The following is an 8016-nucleotide window of genomic DNA, read 5'->3' as shown; positions in this document are numbered from 1 at the left end:
TCCATGCAATCAGAATACATCTACATCTTTGTAATGCAATCTGCTCTAGGTATAAGTGTCAGAAGGAGTTATAAGGTGAGCAATTATAACTGAGCTCCACATAGCCAGTGGCATAAGTACAAAAAATATGCAAGACTGCAGGGGTTTAGAGTGAAGGGAGAAATGTATTGTTTTTATTAAAAGACATTAGGATCTCATTTGTCTAATTCCCAGTTTAATGATGCAGCCTCTTAGCAGAAAAATAGCTTTGCCATTAGTTAACTTGATTGTGTTGAGGGGGGACTTCTTTTGTAAACAGAAAAGCTTTAACATCAAATTGATTTTTTTCTCTATTCAAATGAACAAGCACAATGAGAAAGATCTTTTTTGAGGATGTATTTTTATTGGGGAGAGACATTTTTGTCCGTTCTCTTTTGGGGAAAGATTTTGTGGAATGGATCATCAGTAATCTAAGTTACTTTTAATTGTAGCAGCCTATTTTCATGAAATTATTCCTGAATGAAATGTAATTTCAATGGAAATGCCTCATTTATTCCTATTGATTTGAAAAACAGCCAAAAGATCATTGTCCTGAACCTTTCCAAATTTGTTACTTTACATAGCAGTAAGTTATTGATGTAAACAACCTCAATATTAACCAACCAAAAAGTTAACTCTAGGAAGAACTATTAAGCATTATTTGACAAAAAAAAAAAAAAAAAAAAAGAAAGTTAATAATAATTAAGGGAGAGTCAAAGTATTATATACTTATCTTTCCATTTTTGATTTCTCCATAAACTATGCATTATTTCTCTGCTTTGTCATGTTGAAGAGGAGCAAGTGCTAGAATCCAGTTTTCATCTAAAAATCAAGAAACTGATTTTAAACTATCAGTAGAGGTTTATAGATTCGTCTTTACTTTGGGTTTGAAGAAGCAGGGAAGGCATAATGATTATGAGAGAAATAAAGGAAGGAAATTAGGGAGTGGGAGGAAAGGTGTGAGGATGGGGGGGAAATGTAGAGAGCAGTGCAAGCAGAGAAGGATCTTTTCCAAATCAGAGGCAGCAGATGGAGGTAAGCAAGCAGTGTGAGCAAAACCAGCATGCCAAGCCCAGACACACACTGCCACCACCCCTACACCCTGCTCCAAGGAGGAATTAACTTGCTGTGACTTTACAGCATTTCTCATATTTTGAGATATCAGTCAGGGCTCACTTTCTGCACCATTTAACTCATTACAAACTCAGTTTTGCAAGCTCACTCATTGGAAAATCTTTCTATTTTCACATGTTTAGTTAGATACAAAGGGGCAGAGATGAGATTAAAATTCCCACAAAGCAAATGTTTTTGCAAGATACAGCTGTTTAGAGGCATGACCCATTGTGGAGCTTCTTATCAAACTGTTACAAGAAGCAGGTCACTGCAGCTTCAGCTATTCAAATGTCACTCTTCCAAGAATCAGTCTTGGGTAATAAAAGGCAAATCTTCAGCAAAGGAAAAAAAAAAACAGAGCGAAGCAACAGCAATAGCAGCTCATGAAATGGTACTGACTTTGCAGTATCTGCTGACAGAAATTGTTGTAAGAAGTCAAAGAAGTGTGACTGGCAAGACATCTGTCTTCAAATTACACTTCTGAGTTTCTCATACATCATTTAATGTTGAAGGAGTTTTGTTGGCTTGAGTAACCTCTCCCTAGGATGTTTTTTTCTTTCTCGTTGTACAATATTTCTATGTTTATTCCTAGGCATAGATTGCTACCATGCTGAGGCCTTTTGTTCTCCTTTACTCCACTCCCCACAATTTCACAAATAAAAAATACTCCTGTCTTCTCTAGTGTGGAGAGGGAGGTTGGTGCCTGCTTTATAGAGCATCTATGATATTAACAGGTCTTTGCACACTGTTTCCCTCCTGCCATTCTCACACAGGACACCAAGAATACAAGAAAAACATGAACTAGAATAAGCTTGTGTGTGTGTCATCCACTGCCTCTCTAGCTGGGGCAGGCTAACACCAGAAACCAAACCAAACCAGAGAGCCAAGGTCCCTGGGGCTCTCTGCTCGTGCTCTGAGGAGCTCAGGGTTCAGCAGTTACTCAGTGATGGGTCCCAAAAATTCCTCTGCTACAATCACACCTGATAGAGAGTGCTCAGCTTTCTGTGAGCTTCCTGTGACACTTTATCAGCTGGTACTTCCTCTCTGCTCTGCTTTAAGTTTCTGCTCACTCTGGAGGTGCTCTACAACACACTACAGATGTGCAGGTTAAAGAGGATAAAGGCAATCTATTTGGCCTGAAATCATTAAATATGAGAGAGGATAGCAAGGAATGCTCTTCTTTCTTTTTCATGTTTTCACTGCTTGGCAATGAACTATCTCCCATTTATTCTAAATTTGAAGGATCTTGGATGCTTAGTAAATAATTTGAAAAATCAGGCCAGTGGTGAGAAAGACTGCCTAAACCTGTTCTATAAACAGTTAACTGAACTTTTTAATAGATACAGAACTGCTGCCTTTTTAAAATGTAAGAAACTCACTTTTTTGATACCTTCACACACTCTGAGCTCCAAGAAAATAAATCAGAAAAGCAGAGGCAAAAGGTATTTACAGGGACTCAATCTGAAACAGAATGGTCAAAAGGCCCCATATCTACAGGGCTTCCAGCAGTTTTGGTTTTAACCCACAGCACAGCAGCAACCTTGAAATAACACCAAGCTAATGGTGGTGCTGCACCCCACTTGCACCCAGGTAGGATGTCTCACCTGAAAATCCATGGCCAGGCCTGAGGTTCCAGAAGAGGGATGACAGGAAGATCCACCTGCTTCACTGTGGAAAAAGTGATTCTTTTTTTCTTTTCCTGTCACGTACTGGTATTTGACAATTCTTTTCAACAACCTTGGCTCCAGCAGGGGCTTTGCTGCCTTTCCACAGAGCCAGGGGATCCCCACCTTGAAAACAGCTTACTCTAGGGCTGATTTTGGAAGAACAGGCCTTAACATGAGGACTATCTTGCCACAGACACATAAGGATTTTTATTCAAAACAGTGCTGTAGTCTTCAAAACTGCAAACTGCTTCTTGAATTCATCCTTTTTTTTTGTGCAAAACCAGCATGCATTCCCACAGAGAATAAAAGTTTTTCATAGAAGAGAATAAACACCTATTTATTCATAGAAGAGAATAACACCTTTAAGAGAATAGACACCTATTTATAAACACCTGGCTTTTTAATTGCTCCGTCAATGCTCCTGAAAAACCCAGTTTATTCCTTCTTGCTGCCAAGGAGTTTATTACACATACAAAGGGCATCTGTATGGCCTTTGTCCATGGAACAAGAAAATAATGGCACCAGATGATAAGAAAAAACAATCTCCTCATATTGCAGTGCAACATAGAGCACTATAAAAGCAAAACATGATATTACACCCCAGCACAAAGCCATTTCCTCAGAGCTCATAGGGGTGAGTGAAATAGCCTTGTACAGTGCTGTAGTGATTGACAGACCTGATACAAACCATCAGGATGGATTATATGAGCTGCAGGGCTCTGAGTCCTGCCACCATTCGTGGCATGAGCCAGCAGCAACAGGAAAGAGGGACTGAGCTGTCATCAGAAGCCACGGGACAGAAGATTCCTATCTTTCAAAAGAGGGCAAGAGAGAAGTTTAACCTGCCATCCCAGCCACATCCAGCAAGAGGCTGACCCAGAAGCACTGTCCAGCTGGGAAAACCAGAATCAGCTGCTTTCCCCATACAGCCATGGGCTTTTAGACCATTTCCCTGCCTTATTCACTGGAAACTTAACTTCTTTAGCAAAGGAGATAGGGCTGCACTCAGCAGAAAACTCCCTTTCAAACATTGCTTGAAATACCCTGGCTCACTGTTCAGCCTGTACCCAGAAGGCAAAGCAAGGCTTCAAGGAAAATAAGTGCCCTTGCAAGAAAATACACCGTGCCTGAGCATAGTGCTTTGTACCATTAGCTTTCTGTCAGCATTGGATTTCTGATGTCATTTCCTGATTAAAAATAAACAATATAGCCACCTCTGCTGTGTAGCATTGTCATTGTCCCCATCACACAAGATCAGCAGAACATGAACCTTGAACTGACAGCAACAATCTCTCTCAGCTGGATAAATGAGGAATGATTTAGGTCAGCAGGCAGCAGGCACTGCCTGCCTGGTATCAGCAACAAATGGAGTACTGTGGAAGCCTGCTCCAGATTGTCCTCTTTAATACCTTTAGCAAGGATCTGGAGAAGGACAGAGCAGAGCATAGTCAGGTTCTCAGGTGCCACAAACTGGGATCACCACCCAATACTCTTGAGAGTGGGGCTGCCATGCAGAGGGGCCTCACCACCCTGGAGGAATGGGCTGACAGGGACATAATGAAATTCAACAAGTACAACTGAGTCCTGGATCTGCATGGGAGTGTCATGCAGTGCCACAGGCTGGGAATTATTAGATACCCAAGACAAACTCATTTGGATTGTTGTGGAACATCTGAGCTTTTGCAATTGTTTCAAACCCCAAAATATTTCTGGTCTATTATAATTTAATTGGTTCCCTCTATTTTGTCTTTCAATTATGTATAATAAAATTAAATTATTGTAACTAAATTCATCAGGAACTGTCGTGCTAGGACAAGGAACATTCATTTGAATGTTACAAGCCTGCTGAAAAGCAGTGGGGATCTTGGTGGGCAGAAGGCTGCTCAGGAGCCTGCAGTGGGTCCTGGCAGCAAGGCAGGTCAGCAGTGCCCAGGGCTGTTTGAACAGGAGCATGGCCAGGAGATTGAGGGAAGTAATTCCCACCCTCCACTACTCATCCCTTTTTGCACAAGCTAGATAATCTATGTCATTTTCTAATCCCCACATTAGAAGGAAAACGTCAGTAAACTGGAAGAAGTCTGGTGGAGGGCCAACAAGAAAGTCAGTGGATGTAACGCCTGCAGAGGGAATGAAGAATCTAATAGGCTTAAAGAATTTGAAGATTTAAAAAATGCTAAGAAAATACAAAGCACCATCATAAGCTATTGGCAATTTCCACTCTAAGGATTAAAATTAGGGTAGCAACTGAAACAGGGCCATACTCAAAGCATGTCTAAGTTTCACATTAGCTGTGAAAGCACAAATCACAGTGATGTTTTAGGCCTGACAGACCAGAAACACTTTTATTAAGTGAAATTAATTTAATAGTGGCTCCCAGGAAGAGGATTCTATCTGAGCACTGTACCTGTGCAGTGTTCTGTAAGCACTGATAAAAAAGCTGACAGAATTGAGAGCACTCAAATGCCACTGAAGCAAAGCACATATTGCTGCTGTAGAAGTGACCTGTGCACAAAAAAAAAAAAAAAAACAGATGAGTGCTTAAGGTTTCAATCTGAACATCTATGCTCTTGATGTAAGCATTTGCCCAGGATGACTCAGTCCTCCCAAGCTTATACCCCAGAGCTTACATTATGCATTAACTGCCCTGGAGTGTACCTGGCCAACCACAGATATTTGCTTGCCCCACAGCCACCATAAACATTAAAAATTCCTGCCACATAACACATGGAATAAAGCTGCTTCTCTTCCTGTGGCCTGACATCTCGGCAGCCAATTCTGCAGGGGCTGCTGCCCTTGCACCTGAGGCCACAGTCCTGACACCTCCCATCTCCTGCCCTGCCTTTATTTGGGAAAAAAACCACAATTATCCACGCAGAGGCTTTCTCAGTGCTTCCCCACTAACTCACACTCCTGTTTCTGTATTTAATCAGAGTCCCAGCAGAGCAAGTCTGCGTGGAGCTCACGTGCTGCTCAGCACCCTGCAGGAGCAGCAGCACAAACAAGCAGCACGAGCAGTGCCAGGGCTCTGCTCACCCTTTGCCAAGTCACAGCACACACACACAGAGCTCTCCAGGGCTGGCCCTGCACCTGGGGAGCACCAGGACACCCTGAGGAGGATGACAGGGAGCCCTGTCCTGCCCACCCATCCCCTGGTGCTGCCCACACTAACTGCAGTGCTGTGCCTCCAATGCAACCAGTGCTCAGCGTTTTGGGGGGAGACAGGGAAGACCCAGGCATCACTCCATCACACAGCATTGACTCAGTTGTGCAGCCCCAACATCCAGAACCAGGGGCTGACTCTGAAGTGAGATACTCTACTCACCTCCTGACATGTCACGTGCTGGAACTCAAAATGTCCCTCAGACATTTTTTGATGTTCCGGGCCCAGGTCAGAAGCATTTGAGACCCTGGCAGGCAGCTGGAAACAGCTGTGATTTTGGATTTGAACCATGGGATGATTTACCAACCTTGCAGAAAGTCCAAGAAGTCACAAAAGTTTAGATATTAGAGTAGAAGTAGTCACAAAGTAGAGGGAAGAATTTTTGAGTGCTGTACAGGGGGGTTTTGGTTTTGTACGTGGGGGTCAGAGGTTTTAAGATGGAGAGATCTGGGCCTGTCCTGTCCCTCCTCTTTCTCCTTCCTCACCTCCATGTTCTTGGTGATGTTGGCACTCACAGATTGGTTTAGAGTAGAAAGGCACCATTTAATATAGGTAATAGACATTGGGGAAAAACTGTAACCATGTAACACGTAATGTACCATATAAAAGATAGAAAAGCACCATTTAATAAAGGTAATAGGCATTGGGGAAAAACTGTGAACATGTAACACGTAATGTACCATATAAAAGATAGAAAAGCACCATTTAATATAGGTAGTAGGTATTGGGAAAAACTGTAAACATGTAACACATAATGTGCCATATAAAAGATAGAAAATCCCCATTTGATATAGCTAATAGGCATTGGGGGAAAACTGCAAACATGTAACACGTAATGTACCATATAAAAGATAGAAAAACACCATTTCATATAGGTGATAGGCATTGGGGAAAAACTGTAAATATGTAACATGTAATGTACTGACTGGCCCAGTTCACTAATTCCTTCTCATAAAGTAAAAACAAAAGAATTTAAAAGTAGTTTTAAAAACTACACTAAAATGAGGCCTATCCCTCAAACCAGCTGCTGAGCGGAGAGATATTACTACCTGATAAAAGTAATAAAATTGCCTGAATAGAGCTTGATTCAAGCTCAGCTTGAATCAAGAGACAAAGGATTACAACACTGAGGAGAAAACTGTCACAAGAACAGATTCTTCTTTACCCACTTAGAAGAGTGTCTGTGCTGGATGTCATTCAGCATCTCTGGCTTGATGAGGAATATAGCAGACTGCTGGCAGGAGCACCGGGCCTCTCTTGACTCAATCCTCAGTCCAGAAAATGGGTTTAAAACATACTGATGCAAAGCTATTTTTATTTTTTGTTTTATTTATGCAAAACAAGCAAGTTCAATAAACACACTTCAGAGACTGGAGTCTGTACACAACAGATGCAAGCAGAGCATTTTATGCCTATTCAGGTGAGGACAGTGAATGTCTATAACCAGCACCATCTTAGGAGTTCAAAAGAGTGACGATTTCCCCTTTTCCCAGGGGATTGCAGCAAACTTTTCAGCTATGGCTGAATGGTTATTTTTTTGGTTGCAAAGACAGGAGCAGATCCCATTTTAGCACAAAGTACTTTTCATGCTACACCCTGAAGTCCAAAAGCAGAGGTTACAAGTGCAATAGCAGCATGTAAATCTGGCTGGCCAGCATGTTCCTCGGTTTACCAAATGTGACTAGTTTACCTTCTTCACAAAATAAGTCACTTAACAACTTTGCAACTATATATTTTCTATTTCTCTAATCTCAAGGGTGTGCTTCCTAATTATACAAACATTCTCTTTAAAAGACCAGGAAAGAGTTAATGAACTAATAGCAGAAAAATTAACAAAACATTTCAAAAGAGATATTATGTCAAACAGCCATGAGAGTACTGCAACCACAGGTCTAGACTGTGCAGAGCTGTTTTCTGATGTCTCTTCCCATCCATCCTACCTCCTTCTTCCTGAAAGGCATGGTGGAAGGTCCAGGTGGCATTGAAATAAAACATGGGGGTAACCTGAGGAAGGACCAATTTGCAGCATTTGGAACATTTCCTAGCTTACCACAATAC

Source organism: Lonchura striata, chromosome 1 (assembly GCF_050655825.1).
Source record: "Lonchura striata isolate lonStrDom1 chromosome 1, ASM5065582v1, whole genome shotgun sequence".
Lineage (NCBI taxonomy): Eukaryota > Metazoa > Chordata > Aves > Passeriformes > Estrildidae > Lonchura > Lonchura striata.
This window is presented reverse-complemented; position numbering follows the sequence as displayed.